At 42.9% G+C, this 21,180-nt stretch overlaps 1 protein-coding gene and 1 pseudogene across 4 annotated transcripts in view; both read right to left on the reverse strand.

The window, feature by feature from the left end:
- Positions 1 to 21,180, reverse strand: part of PIP5K1B (phosphatidylinositol-4-phosphate 5-kinase type 1 beta) — a 305,089-nt gene that overhangs the window by 25,619 nt on the left and 258,290 nt on the right. The gene's annotated exons all lie outside the window — the stretch shown is intronic.
- On the reverse strand, positions 16,024 to 16,999 carry LOC112299507 (chromobox protein homolog 1 pseudogene; annotated as a pseudogene).

Consider the following 21,180-nt stretch of genomic DNA (forward strand, 5'->3'; position numbering starts at 1 on the left):
GGCCAGTCCGTTCTCTGTAGCTATGAGTCTGTTTTCATTTTGTTTGTTAGTTTATTTTTTCATTACTTTCCACATATAAGTGAGATCATATAGTATTTGTCTTTGTCTGACTGGCTTATTTAGCTTAGCATAATACTCTCCAGTTTTATCCATGCTGTCACAGAAGGTAAGATTTCCTTTTTTTAACTGTTGAATAGTGTTCCATTGTGCAAATGCACCACAGCTTTTTATCTACTCATCTACTGAAGGGCACTTGGGCTGTTTCCAGATCTCGGTTATTGTAAATAATGCTGCAATAAACATTGGGGTGCATACATTCTTTAGAATTAGTGTTTCTGCTTTCTTTGGATGTATTCCCAGAAATGGAAGCACTGGGTCATAAAGTGGTTCCATTTTTACCTTTTTACAGTAACTCCATAGTGTTTTCCACAGTGGCTGCACCAATCTGCATTCCCACCAGCAAAGCACGAGGGTTCCCCTTCCTCCACATCCTCGCCAGCACTTGTTTGTTGATTTATTGATGATAGCCGTTCTGACAGGTGTGAGGTGATATTGTGGTTTTAATTTGTATTTCTCTGATGATTAGTGACATCAAGCATCTTTTCATATGTCTATTGGCCATCTGTATGTTCTCTTTACAGAAGTGTCTATTCAGGTCATCTGCCTATTTTTTAATTGGATTGTTTATTGTATTGGTGTTGAGTTTTTTGATGTCTATAAATTTTTGATATGAACCCCTTATCAGATGTATCATTGGCAAATATGTTCTCCCATTCAGTGGGTTTTCTTTTCATTTTGTTGATGTTTCCTTTGATGTGCAAAAACATTTTAGTTTGGTGCAGATCCACTTGTTTATTCTTTCTTTTGTTTCCCTTGCCAAAGGAGATATATCAGAAAAGATATTGCTACAAGATATGTCTGAGATTTTACTGCCCATGTTTTCTTCTATGATTTTTATGGTTTCGAGTGTAACATTTAAGTTTTTAATCCATTTTGAGTTCATTTGTGTATGGGATAGGAAAACCCCATTGTGGGTTATTTCCTCATTTGTCAAATATTAATTGACTATAAAGGTGTGGGTTTATTTCTGGGCTCTCTATTCTGTTCCACTGATCTATGTGTCTGTTTTTATGCCAGTACCATGCTGTTTTGATTACTATGGCCTTGCAGCATAGTTTGATATTAGGCAGCAATGATTCTTCCAACTTTGTTCTTCTTTCTTAAGATAGCTTTGGCTATTCGGGGTCTTTTGTAGTTCCATATAAATTTTGGAATATTTGATCTGGTTCTGTGAAACACACCACTGGTATCTTCATAGGAATTGTGCTGAATCTATATATTGCTTTGGGTAGTATGGACATTTTAATGATGTTAATTCTTCCTATCCATGAACATGATATAGTCTTCCACTTATTTGTATCTTCTTCAGTTTTTCTTTAGTGTGTTATAATTTTCTGAGTACAGATCTTTTACATCCTGGGTTAATTTTATTCCTAGGTATTTAATTTTATAAATGGGATTGTTTCCTTATTTTCCCTTTCAGATAGTTCATTATTGGTGTATAAAAATGCAACTGATTTCTGGATACTTATTTTGTATGCTGCTACTTTACTGAATTAATTTATCACTTCTAGTAGGTTTTTTTTTGGTGGAATCTTTAGGATTCTCCATAGACAGTATCATGTCATCTGCAAATAATGACAGTTTTACTTCTTCCTTTCCAATTTATATGCCTTTTTTTCCTTGTTCTGGTCTGACTGCTGTGGCTAGGACTCCCAGTACTATGCTGAATAAGAGAGGTGAAAGTGGACATTCTTGTCTTGTTCTCAATGTTAAGGGAAATGCAGTTTTTGCCCATTGAGTATGGTGTTGGCTCTGGGTTTGTCATATATGGCCTTTATTAGGTTGAGGTATGTTCTTTATTCCCACTTTGCTGAGTTTTTATCATATACAGGTGCTGGGTTTTATCAAATGCTTTTTTCTGCAGCTATTGATTATGTGATTTTTGTCCTTCATTTTTTAATGCAGTTTGTGACATTTATTGATTTGTGGCTACTGTACTAACCTTGTATCCCTGGAATAAATCCCACTTAATTATGTGTATGATCTATTCACTGTATTGCTTAATGCAGTTTGCTAATATTTTTTTGAGGATTTTAGCATCTGCATCCATCAGGGAAGTGGGCCTAAAGTCCCCTACTATGACTGTATTTCTGTTAGTCTCTCCTTTTAATGTCCATCAATTTGCTTTACATATCTAGGTGCTACTATGTTGGGGGCATAAATATTTACAAGGGTTATATATCCTTTTGTTAGACTGTTCCTTTTATCATTATGTAGTGTCCTTTTTTATCTATTTCTATAGCCTTGGTTTTAACTATTTTGTCAATATTGCTACTATCAATATTTTGCTACTCCAGCTTTTTTTCATTTTCATTTACATGAACTATCTTTTCTATCCCTTTATTTTTCATCTGTTTGTATCTCTTGTAGACAACATATATATGGGTCTTGTTTTCTTATCCATTCAGCTACCTTATGTCTTTTGATTGGAGCATTTAAGCCATTTACATTTAAAGTGATTATTCATAGGTATGTATTTATTGCCATTTTATTCTTGTAACTACGTTCCTGTTTCTTTCTTTCTTCTTAATGAAGACCCTTTAACATTTCTTTTTTTAAATTTGGTGACATTGGTTAATAAAATTATATAGGTTTCAGGTGTATATTTTATTGTATGTTCACACCACATGACAAATCTTCTACCAGCACCTGGCCTGGGGCAGGCCAGCAGAAGTCCCAAGGCTCCCTGAGATCCACCGCTGTCTGTTGGGCTCAGCCCCTGAAAGAGCCTCTGGCGGTACTTGAGTTGCATGAGGTAGGTTCTCAGTGAGATACCAGGTGGGGTGAGTGGTGTGCACCAGATGGATACAGCTTCCCACTTGGTGCCAGTGCTGTGTCTGAGGTCACTCAGTAAATGTCCCACAGTATACCAAGACTAGCTGCCACCTGCGGGGGGCTCGCACACCTTTGTGCTGCGGCAGGGTCTCAGATGGTTTTCAGGGCAAGGCCAGCAGGGTTTATCAGGCCCAAACGGGCCAAGATTTGGCTGCGAGAAAGGAGGGCTCTGTACTGGTTGTACATGCAAGGGAAAATGGCCCTTGTCTTAGAGCCACAAAGCTCAGCTTGCCCAGGATTCTCCCTGGACTTCAGCGGGGCAGAGCCACTAAGAGTCAGGAGGGTGGGGCTGCTGGGAGCCCAGAGCGTGGCTAGCAGATCTCCTGTGGGGGTGGGGTGTGCCAGTGAGTTTCAGGGGAAACGGGAGGAATGCAGTATATGAGAGTGACTCAGCACAGAGGTCCCAGCATCTGTCCCACCTTCCTTCTGCCTGAGCCCTGGGTGAGGGATAGGAATGAGATTTTGTGCATTGGCCCTTTAAGAGGGCTCTTGTGTTTCTAGCAGACTCTTTTCTCTTCCTGGAGGACAGAATACCCACTGATTTTTTCAGAGCCAGATGCTATTTGGGCACCTCTTCCTGGATGTGGTGCTCTGGGCTGCGGAGCCTGGTGTGGGGTTGAAACGCCACACTCCTCAGGGGGAACCTTTCTAGCTGAGATATCCCTCCGGGATCTCAGCCACCACCCATGGGAATGGGGCCAGCCCTTTTCACACCTCTGACCTTCTCACCAATTTCCCTGAGGCGACTTCTCTTCATCTGGTCTTCACTTGGTTATTCAGGTTGATTGTTCTATATTTTGGTTAGAATTCCAATTTGGTGCTGGGAGGACGGGACAGTAACGCCCACCCACTCCACCACTATTTCCTTAGTATGCTCCCTTCATATCTTTTGATGAGTCAGGGAATAAATGTTCTCAACCTAAGGCATCATCTATTGATTCCATATTAAGGGCACTGACCCTCTCCTACTCTGCACTTCCTCCTGACATTGGCTATTTATATTTTACTTATTTTGTTTCTGTGAATAAAATGCTAAGTAACCTATTTTATTCCATTATCCACACAGCATATTTCCTTTCATTTTCCACATTATTTCTTCTTTGTCCCTACTTTCCCTCTTCATATCTGATACACTTAAAAATTGTTTCTATCTCTACTTTGTCATGGCTGTTACTATTTATTTTCTATTTTGAAATTATAATCTAATTTTTCCTGCTTTGTCCATAAATTGGCTCCAATATTAGAAAATTGATATATATATATATATATATATATATATAGTTTACTATGACTATGTAAAATACTGCTAATTCCTGGCCAGCAGTTAGTGTTGCATTTCTTTCTCTGGGTGCAAAGAAAAATGTTCCCAACATCAAGGTTAAATGGAATCTGTCTGTCTCTCTCTTCTTTTACTTTTGTTTAAATCCCAAACCCGGAGAGTGTCTTCACTAAGAACAGCGGCCTAGATATAAGCCCTGCTTCTCCGGTTATTAGTTGTAACACCGGGCAAGTCATGAAACTGAGCTCCGGCAGCCTCATGTGTAAGTAAGAATGACCGTCCCTGCCCAGCCCCCGCCCAGGGTCATCGAGAGGACTAAGTCGGACATTGTAAATGAAAGGAAAGTCACCAGAAGGTAATGCTCTTCTGTGCAAACCACGGGAGTATTCTACACTGTGGTAAAAATCACTGTGACTTTCACCTCTGTGACTCTGCCCCGTTTCTGGGTTGGGGAGAGGGAACTTGGATGAGGTCTACTTGCGTAGGCAGATTTTTCATAAGACTGTGGAAAGAATTCCATTTCTGCTCTTCTAAGTTTAGCTACCAGAACATTAACTAATAACAAATGTGGATAGGAAGACACTACCTGCAGAGAAAACCCACAAATATAACCTGGCCTCGGTTAAAGCCTGAAAACCCTTGTTCAGTCCTAGAGCCACCTTGTCCTTTGGGGGGGGCAGACTCCAACAGGACTTGGGCATTTCAGATGTGATGGTCTCTCAGAAAAGCCCCCCTTGGGCTCGGATGGGTTACGGGGTGGAGGCTGCTCTAGGCTATGGGATCCTGAAGCCCGGGCACGGGGTTCCTATGTGTAGCCTGCCTAGTGTCAGGATGCAGCAAATCGCGTGCCCCCGCCAGCAAGGAGCATCTCCTTCATGCTGAGGTCCTTGCTGAGGGTACAGTGTGGACCCAGAGACATGGGCAGCGCTGGGCCATAGTCACTGTGTCTGGACTGCGAAACCACCCACCTTCCAAACACATCCTGCCGAACAGGAGGCTTTCAGAGAGATGTTTCTTTGTCTTTTCAGCCACGAGCACAGCTGCTGCTCTTCCTCGCTCTCTCATTTTTGCTAATTTTAGACCAGGAGGCCTTCTGTTTCAAAAGAAGGCAAGCAGGGCATAGGCTCTCTCTCTGTTATGGGCTGATGGCTGCCACATGGGTGTAGTCTTGGCTGTAACAGTGTGCGGCCAGGTCTGTTAGTGAAACTGGGCCCTAACATTGACACCAGACGCTAAGAGTACCTTTTTCTAGTTTTAAGTGTCTTTCTGGAGACAAAAACATGTGTCCTCACAGACCAACAGACCGAGTTGGATCAGATTTGTCCCAGAGGCTCGAGCAGGTGCAGTTAGCAGCTAAGAAACCCCAATCTGACCTCATGAGCACAGTGGAACCAAAATTAATGGAATTCAGGTAGCAGAGATGCTACTTGTACTGCCTGAACCCCAGTAAGAAGTGAAGGGCCCGTCGGTAAAGAAGATCCAGTGCAGGGAGCCGGCACAGACACACGCACGGCTGAGAATGAGACGCTGCCTGGGTGGAATTTCCTCCTTCTCCCTCACCCCTTCCGCCTCCCTAACCTTAAATGGCTTAGTTCCAAGCCTACTCATCCAGACTCCCCACCCCTGAATCAGAATTAATAAATATGTCCAATTTCTGCTTACCCTCCTAAGCCTTTGTTTGGGGACACTAGTTTGAGCCTTGTCTCTGGTCTCCTCATTCAGTGGCCTGATGAATAAATCTCTTTGTCTCTGAAACCTGCTGCCTCAGACTTCTGGCTTCTCTGTAAGCAGTGGGCAGCGAACTCACTGCCTTTGTTCTGCTTAGTGCTGTGGGCAGGAAGCCACGGTTGTTCAGAGAGCAGGAAGCAACTGAGCTCCCACCACCGGCAGGTTTAGAACTAAGCAGAGAAATGGGGTGAAGGCCCTCCCTTGGAGGATGGTGTGTGTGGGTGGAAAAACCTTTTCATAAAGGAATCATCCTCTAGGTTCAGGGCTTTTTTGCAGAGTTATCTTTATGAAATTTATTTTTCTTCCCAACATCCACCCAAACATTTAAAGCCAACAGTCATCACTGACTGTGATGACTGTATTACAGACATTATCTCATTTAATTATTAAAGATAACCCTGGTAGGTCAGGTCTCTTCCTATTTATTTTGCACAAATGAGTGCAAAGTGACACAAAGTGGTAAGGCACTTGTCTAACCACAGTGGATAAATGGTGGCAGACGGATTTGCCTCAAGCTATCTGATCACTGCAGAGATGTTGCCCTTTGCTGTGTTTCTGAGATACCCCCAGGAACAATGGCCCAGTTATAAAAGAAAAAAGTAGACTCCTGGTAACGATGGTGGAGTAGGTAAAGTCTTTGCTCACCTCCTCCCACAACCACATCGAAGTTACAACTAAGTCACCAAACAATCATCACTGAGAATATTCTGAAGACTCGCTGAATGAAACTCCTACAAGTAAGGACATAAGGACGAAGCTACGGTGAGATTGGTAGAAGGGGTGGAGAAGTGGAAAGGACAGGTCCCACCATGTGGCAACTAGGAATTGGGAGGGATATCTCAGCTGCACAGGCACCCCTGAGGAGTAAGGTCCTAGAATCACACCCTGCTCCCCAGCCTGGGTCACCAGTACCAGGAAGAGGAATCCCTATAGCTTCTGGCTGTGAAAACAGGTGGGGATTGTATCCTATGGAGTCCCAGGCAGTCCCCTTGAGGGGCCCACACACAGACTCACTCACTCACAGACTCACTTGCTCTGGCTCCAGTGCATGTGTGGCAGCTCGAAGGGCACTGGAGACATATGGGGAGGAATTGAATGAACTGGATTCACAGCGAGGGCTGGAAAGGCAGCGGGAAGGGAGCTGTCTCTAGCGCCAGCAGCACTGGCAGGCACCATTGATCCTTTGCTGAGCCCTCTCCTCACCCAGCTGACAGGTGCAGGTATGCACCAAACCTGAATTCTTCACTACCCTAACACTGTTTGCGCATGCTGGGGAATCAGTGAGACCCCCGACCTACCCAACTCTTACAGGAGGCACAAGCCACTTCCAGCAGCTTTTCCACATGAGCAACCTGCCTTGGCTCATACCGCAGAATTTCCTAAAATCTCTCAGAGGTTCACTAACCCCAAACAAGCAGTGGCTGGCCTTGACATGTCCTGTACCTCCTGCTAAGCAGTCCCAAGACTGCCTCAAGTAGTGACTGGGTCTCATCTTGCACTGTAACTCCCATCAGAGAGCCCTGAGCCTGGCATGAACTATAACCAGCATTTGTTTGGAATGCAGTTTCACTAAGCAGCCACAGGCCAGCCCAAGTGGTGATGCCTTGGGTCACACTGTGGTGCCCACCAAAGGCTCCTGAGCCCGACACTAGTTGCAGCTGGCTCCAGTTTATAACATAGCCTCTCCCAAGCACCCCCAAGCCCAGTACAAGTGACAACTAACTTTGCAGCTCCCACCAGATGTCCTTAATCTTACCTTTGCCTTCCCTGGAGCTCCTCCTAAGAGGCTGCAGAACCAACCCACCAGGTGGCTGGCTTCAAACCACACCTGTGTACCACTCAACCAGTCCTCATGTGGCACACCTATTGGGGAGACTTGGCTAGCACCGGAGCCCTGCCAAGGAGACCCCTGTTCTGTGGGATCATCTTTGTACAACAGCTTGTCTACTGCAGGCACAGCCAGCCGTCATAGCCACTCAGTCTGAGGATCGCTCCTGCCCACTGACATGCCAACATCAATCAGGGCTCAACTACAACAGGAGGGCACGCACAACCCGTACAAGGGACACCCCTGGAACACCCAGCTCAGGTGAACAGGGAGACTGCAGCCCTGGGCCTCACAGGACACCTATAACATAAGACCACTCTGCCAACACTGGGAGACATAGCAGATCTACCTGATACACAGAAACAGGGAGGCAGCCAAGATGAGGACAAAGAAACATGTCCCAAATGAAAGAACAGGACAAAATTCCACAAAAATAACTAAACAAAATGGAGACAAGCAATCTAGAAGGCACACAGTTCAAAATACTGGTTATAAGGCTGTTCAAAGAACTAAGGGGAATAACAGATGATCTCTGTAACAACTTCAACAAAGATATAGAATTCATAAAAAAGAACCAGTAGAAATGAAGAATGCAATTAGTAAAATAAAATAAAAAATACATGAGAGGGAATCAAACAGCAGATTAGAAGGAGCACAAGACTGAATAAGTGATCTGGATGAGAAGTAGGGAAAAGCACCCCATGAGAACAGCAAAAGGAAAAAAGAATAAAAAAATGAGGATGATTTAACAGACCACTTGTAAAACACCATATGTACCAACACTCACATCACAGGGGTACCAGAAAGAAAACAGAGCAAGGGATTGAAAACCTATTCAAAGAAATAATGACTGAAAACTTTCCTAACCTGGTGAAGGAAACAGACATACAAGTCCAGGAATTGCCGAGAGTCCCAAACAAAATGAACCCAAAGAGGCTCACACCACCACACATCATAATTAAAATACCAAAGGTTAAAGACAAAGAGAGAATCTTAAAAGCAGCAAGAGAAAAGCCATTAGTTACCACAAGGGAGCTCCCATGAGACATGAGACTGTCAGGTGACTTCTCAACAGAAACTTTGAAGGCCAGAAGGGACTGGCACAAAATATTCAAAGTGAGAAAGATCTACAACCAAGATTACTCCACTAAGCAAGTCTTTTTTTTTTTTAGAATTTATTTTTATTTATTGATTTTAGAGAGAGAGAAAGGGAGAGAGAGCGAGAGAGAGAGAGATCAATTTGTTGTTCCATTTATTTACGCATTCATTAGTTGATTCTTACATGTGCCCTGACCAGGAGTCGAACTGGCAACGTTGGCATATCTGGACAATGCTCTAACCAACTGGGCTATATGACCAGGGCATCCACCAAGCAAGTCTTACCATTTAGAATTAAAGGAGAGAGAAAATTTTCTAGGCAAGAAAAAGCTAAAGGAGTTCATCACCACTAAATCCGTATTACAAGAAATATGAAAGGTACTTCCTTAAGTAGAAAAGATAAAAAATATGAATAAGAAAATATAGGAAAGAAAAAATTGTACTGACAAAGGCAAACACTTAGCAAAAGAGTAGATCAACTATAAAGCTAGTATAAAGGTTAAAAGGCAAAAGTAGGAAAATCATGTGTAATTACAACAATAAATCAAGTGATACACACAGATACACACACAAAAGTAATGATAAAAACTTAACCATCAACTAAAATAGACTGCTATAAGTAGCATTTACTCCCAGGATGCAAAACTGGTTCAATGTCCCCAAATTCATTAATGTGATGCACCACATAAAATGACAGATAAAGATCACACGATCATATCTATAGAAGTAGAAAAAGCATTTGACAAAATCCAGCACCCATCATGATAAAAATTCTCAACAAAGTGGGGATAGAAGGTACATACCTCAGCATAATAAAGGCCATGTGTGACAAACCCACAGCCAACATCTTACTCGATGGTGAAAAGCAGAAAGCTTTTAAGATCAGGAACAAGACGAGGATGTCAACTTTCACTACTTTTATTCAACATAGTCCTAGCACTCCCAGCTACAGCAGTTAGACAAAAAAATGGAAAAGGAAGAAGTAAAACTGTCATTATTTGTAGATGACATGATACTATACTTAAAGAACCCTAAAGATTCCACCAAAAACTATTAGCACTAATAAATGAATTCAGTAAAGTAGCAGGATAGAAAATTAACATTCAGATATTGGTTTGCATTTTTATTCAATAATGAACTATCATAAATATAAATTAAGAAAACATTCCCATTTACAATTGTATCAAAAAATACCTAGGAATACATTTAACCAAGGAATAAAAGACCTGTACTTAGAAAACGATAAGACATTGAACAAAGAGACTGAAGAAGACACAGATAAGGGGAAGGCTATGCTGTGGTGTGGATAGAAAGAATTAACATCATTAAAATGTCCATATTATCCAAAACACTCTATAGATTCAATACAATCCCTATCAAAACATCAATGATATTTTCACAGAACTAGAACAAATATTCCTAAAATTTATATGGAGCCACAAGAGATCCCGAAATAGCCAATGCAATCTTGAGAAAGAAAAACAAAGTTGAGGGTAACACGCTACCTGATATCAAACTATATTACAAGGTCATAGTTACCAAAACAGCACAGTACTGGCATCAAAACAGACATACAGATCAATGGAGCAGAGTACAGAGCCCTAAAATAAACCCAGCCCTATATGGTCAATTAATCTACGACAAATCTACATAATGGGGTAGACAGTCTCTTCAAAATATGGTGTTGTGAAAACTGGACAGGCACATGCAGAAAAATGAAACTGGATCACTTTCTTATACCATATATAAGAATAAACTCCGCATGGATGTAAGACTTAAATTTAAGACTTGAAACTCTAAAACTCCTAGTAGAAAACATAAGCAGTATACTCTTTGACGCTGATGTTAAAATTTGTTTTCTCTATGTCTACTCGGGCAAGGGAAACACAAGAATAACAAATGGGATTGCAACAAGCTAAAAAGTTTCTGCACAGCAAAGACAACCATCAACAAAAGGAAAAGACAACCTACTGAACTGAAGAAGATGTTTGCCAAAGATGCATTCAGTGAAGGGTTAATACCAAAACATAAAGGAATTCAAATAACTCATCCTCCTAAAAAAAACCCCAAATGAACAATCCAATTAAAATGTGGGCAGAGGACCTGAATAAACATTTCTTCCGAGAAGACAAAAAGATGGCCAACAGACATATGAAAAGATGCACAATATCACTAATCATCAGGGAAATGCGAATTAAAACAGGGAGGTAACACCTCACACTTGTCAGAAGGGCCATCATCAATAACTTAGCAAACAAGTGCTGGTGAGGATGTGGAGAAAAGGAAACCCCAGTGCACTGTTGGTGGGATTGTAAAGTGGTGCAGCAACTATGGAAAACAGTAGGGAGGCCCCTCAAAAAATTAAAAATAGAACTACCATTTGACCCAGCAATTCCACTGGGTCAAATTTTATCCAGTATTATCTAAAGAAATCCAAAACACTAATTAAAAAAGACATGCAACATTATTTATAATAGCTAAAGCTAAGATACAGAAGCAGCCTAAGTGTCCATCAGCAGATGAATAGATAAAGAACAGGTGGTACATATATACAAAGGAAAATTACTTGGCCAAAAAAAGAATGGAATCTTACCATTTGCAACAATATAGATTTACCTGGAGGGTATTATGCCAAGTGAAATAAGCCAGGCAGACAAAGACAAATACCATATGATCTCACTTATATATGGAATCTAAAAAACAAAGTGAATGAACAAAACAGAAACAAACCCATATACATGGAACAAACTGATGGTTGCTCGATGGGAGGGTGCTGGGGGTTGGATAGAAGGGGAAGGGATGAAGGAGTGTAAATCGGCGGTTATAAAACAGTCATGGGGGTGCAGAGTGCAGCACAGGGAATGTAATCAATACTATCGTGATACCTGTATGTGGTCCCAGGTGGGCGCTAGTCTTACCGGGGTGAGCACTTTGTCTGACATAATACATACCTGAAACTAATATAATATTTCAGATCAAGTGTATTTAAAAAATAAAAATTTTAAAGTAAATAGAAAAAGTTGATGTCTCTGACTTAATCAAGACGAACAGGAATAAATAAAGAATAGTAAGAGAAACTTTGATACCCCACATGCAAAAATTAATTTGAGATGGATCATGGGCAAAATATGAAAGCTGTAACTATCAAGCTTCTAGAAGAAAACAAAGCAGAAAGTGTCCATGACCTTGGGGGTCAGGACTAGGAAAGGGCAGAAGGGAATTTTCTGGTGTGATGGGAATGTTCTTTATTTGGGTCTGGGTGATGGTTTGGAGTGTACATACACATTTGTAAAAATTCATGGAACTGTACCCTTAAGATTTGTGCATCGAACTGTATATAAAGATTTCAGTAATGAACTGCCAGCATCAAAAACAGTATCTGCTTTCCCACTCTCAACTTTAAAGTCAATTCAGATGCACACTCAGTACCTGCTTTTTCCCAGGTGCTGTGCTAAGAGCGAAAAACACGTTGACAAACACTTCAGACCCGGCTGGGTCACTGACTTAAGGAGCTTTCAAAAGTGTTAGGAAGAGATAATAAATGTTGAGAAGCAAATAACTACATATGTTATTATTGCAAAATATAAAGATGCAAGAAAAATCCACTGAGAAAGAAAATTAAACTTGACGAAGTAATTTCTATTGGACTTCACAACAATGACTTCTGCTCTCTTAGAAAACACGCTTTCTCATTCACATTTGGCAGAGCCTGATATCAGAATTACTTCTCTTCCCTAAGCTCTTATCCATGGAGTTGAGAGATAACATATTTAAGTAGGTCTCAGAGTTAAGGCTTGGAGGGGGGATAAGAAATTGTAATATGAACAGTCCACAAAACATGCCAGGTAAGTGGCATGCACTGAAAACAGTTAATTATACTCTGTAGCTAGAGAAAGACCCCCCCCTTAAACCCCAGGGGGCCCATGGCCTCCAAGACTGGGGGGAACAGCATGGTATGTGGAGGACTGAGCTGGACAAGGGGCAGGGGAGCTGATTCTGGTAGGAACTGGGCCCTCGTTAGCAGAATGCGCTGCAACTGGGTAGGCGACCTAACCTCCCTGAGCAAGTTTCTTCATCTGTAAAATCAGGACTTTGAATTGGATGAGGTCCTTCCAACTTTCAAAAACTTTGATTCTTAGACTACTTGAGCCTATTTCAACTTTCTCAGAAAACCAAAGTTTGACATCAGAGCAGCAGATCAGAAGTAGTGTGCTGAAGTGGAAAAGCCCTTTTCTGTGTGAGCAAATGGAACCAACATGGGTTTAAGATGAAATGAACAAAGAATTCCCACCCACAGCACCATTATCCCTTACACGGCACCTCAGCGACCTAACTCTATGGAGGGGGTTTGCAGTCAGGCACTCTGCAATCTCTACACTCACTGTTATCAGGACTGAAAAATCCAGAACGACAGGCATTTATTCAGACAGGTGGTATTACAGGTTGAACTGGGTCCTCCCCTAAGATTCCTGTGTTGAAGACCTTACCTCCTCCCCCCGCCCCTGACACACTTCAGAATGTGACTTTATTTGGGAATGGAGTCATGGCAAATGTAATTAGTTAATATGAGGTCCTACCAAGGTAGGGTGGGCTCTAATCTGACAGGTGTCCTTATGAAAAAAGGGGAATTTAAACACGGACGGGTACACAGGGAGAACACTACGTGAAGATAAGGAGGAAATTGAGGTGATGCTTCTGCAAGCCCGGGAATGCCAAAGACTGGGAGCAAACCACTGGAGGTGAGGCCACATGCAGGGAACAGGTCCCCCTCAAGGCTCTCAGAAGGAAGCAACACTGCCAACATCTTGGACTTCTGTGCCCCAGAGCCATGAGACAAGAAGTTCTGTTGTTTAAGCCACGAGCATGTGGCACTTAGTTTTGCCAGGCTAGCAAGCACAGGTGGCATAAACACATAACAGGAGACCTTCCTTGGCAAATGGGCTGGCTCTCTACCTTTCTCTCCCTTTCCTCAGCCCAGAACACCAGTAACCTTAGCCTGCAGGAATTTATACTTTGGGTGCCTGAAAAAAGGTACCATTCCAATTCTTTACTAAACACTACATTTTCTGCCTTTCAAAAGGAAGGCCCTTCTTTGGGAGAATCCACCAAATCTTTGTTGAGCCTTTATTACTTCCCGGGAATCTTTAGACAGCATTTGTGCCTCAGCTTTGAGACTTTACTCAGGTCCTTCTCCTATGACTGTGCTAAACCTCTGCATAAAAGTGCATCATCAGTCAAAACCCAGATGACTATCATGTCCTCAGAAGTTGCTGGAAAGAAATACGAGGATGTGTTCCAAGGCAGCTGTGCTATCACAGATGCGTATTGTACTCACAACCGTTCAGGGCTATCGGGGAACCACCAGTGGAACTGATTTTTAGTGCGCCTGTCAGCTGCAGAGAGGCGCAGAATGACAGGGAGGTTCCTCATGCGTGGCAAGGCCAACACCAAGCTAATTACAAGGACTGACCTGAATAATCGGAGAAGGTCACAGAAACTACCGGTCTCTGCTGGAGAGGTGGCCGCCCTCTCCTGAGTCATTAGGAACAGAAGCAGTGAGGGAGGGAGAGACGGAGGGGAGCCGCGGGGCACACAGAATGGGAGGTGCCTGGCTGCCACGATCTGGGAGGTGCACAGGACTGGCGTCTCTGGGGGGACCTGGGACTTACTCTGGCTTTCAAATACGTCATGGCTCAGCTTTAATAATCTATGGCCGTGGCCCTTTAACTTTTAGTTTTTCTCATAAATCCATACAGTTTTACGAAGACAAAAACTGACAGTGTGGTATGAAGTTTACATTTAGACAAAATTTTCAAAGAACCCTAACACATGCCTAAAGAGAGGGTACGATGGAGTTCTGGACGCAGGTGTGGATGATGCCAAGAAACGATGGATCTCATGACTGAAGACAGACTTATGGGCATTAGTTAATTCTTAGGAGTTTTATGTTTTAAAGTCAACCATTGCTTCAGTATAAAAGTTTAATCTTCTCCTGAGTCCAGGGCTTTTGAAATAATCCAACTCAGGAAGTGATTTGACGAACTTGTGCCGAGAGTGGCCGAACCCTGCCACCAACGGTTTCAGAGCTCAGAGCTCAAACACCAGAGAGGCTCCAAGAGTTTCTCACCCTGAGAGCAGGGCCCCTTCTCTTCACCCTCGCACCTCCTGCGCCATCTTCTTCTCCTCCCCAATACCTCAGCCAGTGGCTTGGAGGACAAGCTAATATTTATAACTTCATAGTTGGAAAAGAAAAGGTCTCCTTGTCAAATCAAGAATCCGCACCTCTCAGACAGAGTGACCTGCCCGTGTATAAACTCCAATAAAAGACTTCTCCTCCGCACCTAGTTTCCATCCCCCAGATGGCAGCTTTGGGAACTTATCATTTGGCTTAGGTCTCTGTTGGAAACAGCATTAAGCTCAGGCAGGGGACACTTTGGGTCCTAAGGTTCAGACACTCACAGTTTTTAAATAGTCTCTCAGCCCTGGTGGGGTAGTTCAGTTGGTAAGAGCATTGTCCTGATACACCAAGGTTGCAGGTTCGATGCCCAGCTCAGGGCACAGATAAGAATCAACCAATGAATGCATAAGTGGGTGGAGTAGCAAATCCCTCTTTCTTTCTCTCAAATCAAAACAAACAAACCAACAAAAAACAGTCTCTTATTTACATTGCCAAGGACATTTTTTTGAAAAGACACAATATTCTGGGTACAGAACTGAATCATCATTAGTTGCTTGTTCTTTCCATTGTTTCACCATTTCTCTAATCAGGCCCCAAATTTTAAGAAAAACGATCCTAACCATTACCCTTCCTTCCCACCCCCCATCCCTCTCACCCCCAAATAATATACCAGTAATAGCCAAAAAACTACACACTTGCTATGCTGTGCAGACGCAGAGTTAACACTACTGGGAAGAAGGCTGTGGGCTGTGGAGATGCTCTTTGAAGATCGACAGTATCTTCTTGCTCTCCCACACGCCCATTCTGCAAGTTTTGTCCAACATAGAAAGCCCTTTCTCATCAAAATACGGAGCAGTTCACCTTGAAACACATATCCTCCTTCCCCTCCACTGGAGGAGGGGGTGTGTAAACTGTACAGCACGGAACGGCTTCAAAGCACCTGGGCTGCTGCAGGGCACAGAAACCAGACTGGCGCTTCCAGTCCACCTCTACGGTGTCAAGACAAGTAGGACTCTTTCCTCTCCCCACTTGAAACCCAGTCAGATATGACAGGGGCTGGAACTCAGGAGAGTTTGTTCTGGTCGTCTTTTCTGTCATTATCCCCCAGAGGTAGGAATGCCACATCAGCCTTTCCTCACAGAAGGATGTGTCAGCCTTGGGCACTTGACATTGGCTTCTCAGCAGAGGGCCTGGGTCAGCCTTGTCGGAGTTTTTCCCCTTCATCAGGAACATGGATTCTCCACTGGAGTCTGTAGCCCCAGTGCTCAGTTCCAGCTCCAGATCCCGGGCAAAGCCTCGTGGCTTTTCTGACCTTCTTTCTTCCTCTTCAGCTGGCTCCCCTCTCCCTTTATTCCACAATCAGAGTCAGCACTGTGGGGCCCCTCTGATTTCTCTGTCTCAAGTGTAGTTTCCTGTGACGGTAGAACCTGGGCAGTGAGGTCGGGCCACTCAGGTTCTCCTTTGGCTCTCACCTGAGAACCCCTTCCTCCCAAGGAGCTACTCCACGTTGCCCTGCACCCTGGACGGTGGAGAACTTTTCCATCACATACTCCTCTCCCTCCACTTTTAGCACCTCCTCGACTTTCTTCTTGTGTTCTTTTCCCCCACGGTGGCTGCCTGCTTTCTGGTATAAAGGGTGACGCTGCTCAGAGTAGCACCCAAGAGCCCCAGAGGACTGGGTGCTGCGGGACAGGGGCACTGCCTCGGGCAGGGGAGGAGTCGCACCTGGAAAAGCGACAGGACTGGTTGCAGGGTTGGTGGAGCCCCCCACTGAAGCAGCACATGGCAGGTCCTGGCCCACAGCCCCCCCCCCCCCCCCCCCCCCCGCTGCCGAATCAGAGAGTCTCACACTCTGGGTGGTGGGTCCTTTTGTACTCCACAGCCCTTCAAGTTCAGGATCAAAACTAGGAGCTTTAGAATCAAAGGTCATTACATACCCACTTTGCTTAAATAGTGGTTCTCAAACTGGAATGTGTATTAGCGTTGCCAATAGGCCTAGGAAGTGCCGTTTTACAACTCGCTCTTTCTGAAGCAGTTGGTTCTAGAATCTGTACTTTAAGAAATACCAGCTTACAGACACAGAAAGAAAAATACTACATGTTCTCACTTATATGTGGAATCTTTAAAAGTCAGCTACATAGGAGCAGAGAGTAGAACAGCGGTTAGTGGGCAGGGAGGCAGGGGAAACAGGAGGTGCTGGCCAAAGGCACCAGGTTGCCGTTCTGTAGTGTGAACAGTCTAGGGACCTAGTGTGCAGGCGTGAGTTAACACTGCTGTGTGGTGGACGGGACGCCTGCGGACAGTGGGTTCAGGTGCTCCCACTACACGCACAAGGATGGTGGTACGAACTTCCAGTTACAAGTCAGGCAGCCCTGGGGATGTGATGTACAGCATGGTGCCTGCAGTTAACGGTGCTGTGCTGTACATCTGAGAGCTGCAAAGAGAGATTTTTAATCCTTACCTGAGCATACGTTCACTGATTTTAGAGAGGGAGAGGGAGGGAGGGAGGGCGGGAGAGAAAGAGAGAGAGGGAGAGAGAGAGAAGCATTGATGTGAGAGAGAAACATCAATCTGTTGCCTCCCGTAGGCACCCCAACTGGGGACTGAACCTGCAACCCAGCTAAGTGCCCTTACTGGGAATTGAACTTGTGACCTTTCACTGCACGGGGGCGATGCTCAAAACCAACACAGCCACACTGGCCAAGCTGAGAGTAGATCTTAAATAAAACAAGCAAATAAAAATAAAACCACAAATTCAACCAACCAACCAAGCAAAACCAAACACAAAATACAATCCCTACCTTTAATAGTCTAGTGAAGGAAAGAAACAAGCTACCTTTGACCAAATAGAATTAAGTTCTTGGTCTCTACGACAACATAAAATATAGCTACTATGAGTATGTTAATTAGTTTGACTGCAGTAATCACTTCACTATGTATAGCAAATCATCATCCTGTCCACCTTAAATATATACCATTTTATTAAAAATATTTAAAAAGTAGTTCTAGGGGAGAAGAGTTTGTAATCACTCATGCAAAATAAAAACAGGAAATACGACATGTCCCAACTATATTTAGCGTGATAAAACTTTGATGAGTTGCATATGTATTATTTCCTATGTAACTTTTTTGAAACTGTACTTTGGAGAAATCTGTCACAGACATTCAAAATTAATGTATTAGGTTGTCATAAAGAAACACTAAAATCTAAGAAAAAAGAAAAGAAGGAAAGAAACACTGGCCGAGAGGAATGCTAAGGCAGTGAGGCGGGCAGTCCCACAATGATGTACGTGGTGTGCTGGTCTCAACGACCGAGGACCAGAACGGCCCATCCCGGGCAGTCTGGCCAACAGTGAGGAGCAGGGTGTCGGTGACAGCCCTGCCTTCGTGGTTCAGCGCTGGCTCTGCTCTGCAGCTGGTGTGGAGAGCGCCTGGGAGGGTTGGCAGCCCACTCCCGAGGCAGGGTCTGGCTGAGGTTTAGGAACTGTGAATACCACCGGCTTTACTGGGGTCAGATGCGTGTCACACTCAATGAACTCTGCCTTCCTGAAAGCTGACGTAGGTAAACTGGTTTATAATTAGACATGTCCTAAAACCCCATAAAACACGGTACCCATTATTTGACATTGTTTGCATACCTGGTTTTTTACATGTTAATGTGTTTAGCAATCTGCAAATGCAAATAATGATGTTTAAAATCTGTCACTGAAATTATATACCCTTTCTCCTATATTTTACCTAATCCCAAGAAGTCTAAATTATCCATTTTTGGAGTCTGATTTAAACTCTAGTTATTTTGGATAATGCCTGTCTTCCATTTGTGCGTCTAAATCCTATTTACATTAAATTTCTCAATGGCTATTAATAAAAATGCTCTCAAAGTATTTACTATTTAGTGTCCTCCACAGCTTTTCCCCAGATGGGCTGGTTACAGTACATCTGAGTTGATTTAGGAGGGGGAGGCACTGGGCAACATTGCTCGTCCTCTCATGGTTTCCCCTTCTGACCAGTGTTACTTAGCAGACACCTGGGCAGTTGCCCCCTCTGTCTGAGCTTGTCCTTCATCCCTACAGTAGTGATCAGAATCACTTTTCTCATTTGCCACAAGTTCACGTGAATAATTTACATGCAGTGTCTACCATGCTCCTTGGTCTTGGAAGGTACCTAATAAATGTCTTTTCCCACTTAAGCCGGAGGAGCTTGACTTTACCTTCCTCACTGTCTCCTCGTCTCTAACAATGTGAGAGCATTTGTGAGGCTCCAGTGAGGTGACTCCTATCCACTCTCTCATTTGTGTTCCATACATTTTAGTTCTTAGCAGTACTGTCACTGAAGATCGTCATCATAAAGAAACAGGTTCTTTATGGACTTCGGTGACACAAATGTGTTGGTAAATGTTTAACAATGGACTTCTGGGAAAAGTATGTATGTATATATGTTTATTATGAATTTTACTGACAAAGAATGTGTGGCACATAATTTACAAATAATAATGAAATATGCAATAGTCTTTACTATAACTTCTATATAACTAATTGGTTATCATAGAATAGAATACTGTTGTTGATTTTTGTAGAAATTTCGTGCCCACAGCAAACCTATCATTGTAATTGAATGTGTAGTTCTAACATGATGTCGGTTGATAGTTTCCTTTACATTAACAAGACAAAAATGAAATGGAGACATTTGTTAGAATGTCACTCATTTGTCAATAACATGAGCTACTTCTCTGAAAAGTGGGAAGCTGTCTGCAAACACTGGAAGAATATTCCCTCAATTTTTTTGTGCTATTGACAATGCAGTGTCTACAGATGCAACACACTTTTTATTCTTTAAAAAAAAATACATGAAACAATATATCTAGCCCCAAATTACAGCGTTTGACAACTGCTGTGGAATAAATATTTCTACTTCAGTCTACCGGGGTGATGTCACTGAAGGGGGGGCTGAAAAGAAGCGCCCCATTATGCAGCATTTTCACTACACACGTATGACACACATACACAGCCGCAAGGGCAGATATAGTAGATATGAAGTAAAATAACTAGGAAGAGAAGACTTTTGAGTGTTACCTTTTAAAATATACAACTCATTTAGTCATAAGTTTATGTAATTTAATTTTTAATAATGGCTGTGCTTAACGGCGGGTTCACGAAATGGACAGCTGACTCTCATGGGCCAGAAGGAGCATACCACTTCACACGGGCGAAAGAAGCACCTTACCAGCCATTTTTTCACAGTCTAATGACCTGCCCTTCCCATCAGAATCACCATGGCTGCCGGCACAATGTTACAAGTCAGTGAGCCACAGAGCTCCGTGGGGGTCCAGAGTAATCAGCAGGGGCACTCAAGTCCATATCTCCCTATGTAATTTCCTAATCGACAGACACTAACAGCATAATTACAAGAACATTTTGACTTTGAAGAGTTACAGCCCACTTCTTTCAGTTCTGAAACCTGAAAAGTAAAAAAGGGTGTACACTAGTGTGTATGGAAGATAATGCATATGTGTGTGTGTGTGTATATCATGTGTGTGTGTGTATACACAAAGGGAATAAAATCCACAATATCTGGATGCACTAAAAATTCACCTATTTTTATTTTAATGACCTACTTTGTCCTACCAACACTTTGGGAAAGATGCTCCACTCTATGCAATACTGCTTGTATAGGAAATTGCCTACTAATTGCCAGGAACAACCACACACCTGCGGTAGTCATCAAAGCTTGGGCCAGTCCTGTTACAAGTACATGATGAATAAGCATCTAAAAGACCTGGTGGCACACTGCCTGGCCTTGACAACCTAGAATTAATCCTAGCTCTAATTCTAGATGGCACAGAGTTTTAGTGAAAAACAGTTTAAGGGGAAAAAATGCTCCTTTAAACAATTTTAGACTTCATGAGTCAATGATTTTAGAAAGTCAGCATCATCCCTTGTAATATTTAAGAAAAGATCAATGGAAAGGTCATTGGATTCAGCAATGATGAAACTAGATTCTGGCCTTGACTCTGCTACTATCTACCTGACTGATGCTGGAGCAAGTAACGCCACTTCTATGCACCTTAGGTTCCTAATGTTCAAAGTAAAGGTGTTGGGCTAACTAGTGGCC

Source organism: Desmodus rotundus, chromosome 1, assembly GCF_022682495.2.
Source record: "Desmodus rotundus isolate HL8 chromosome 1, HLdesRot8A.1, whole genome shotgun sequence".
In the NCBI taxonomy this organism is placed as follows: domain Eukaryota; kingdom Metazoa; phylum Chordata; class Mammalia; order Chiroptera; family Phyllostomidae; genus Desmodus; species Desmodus rotundus.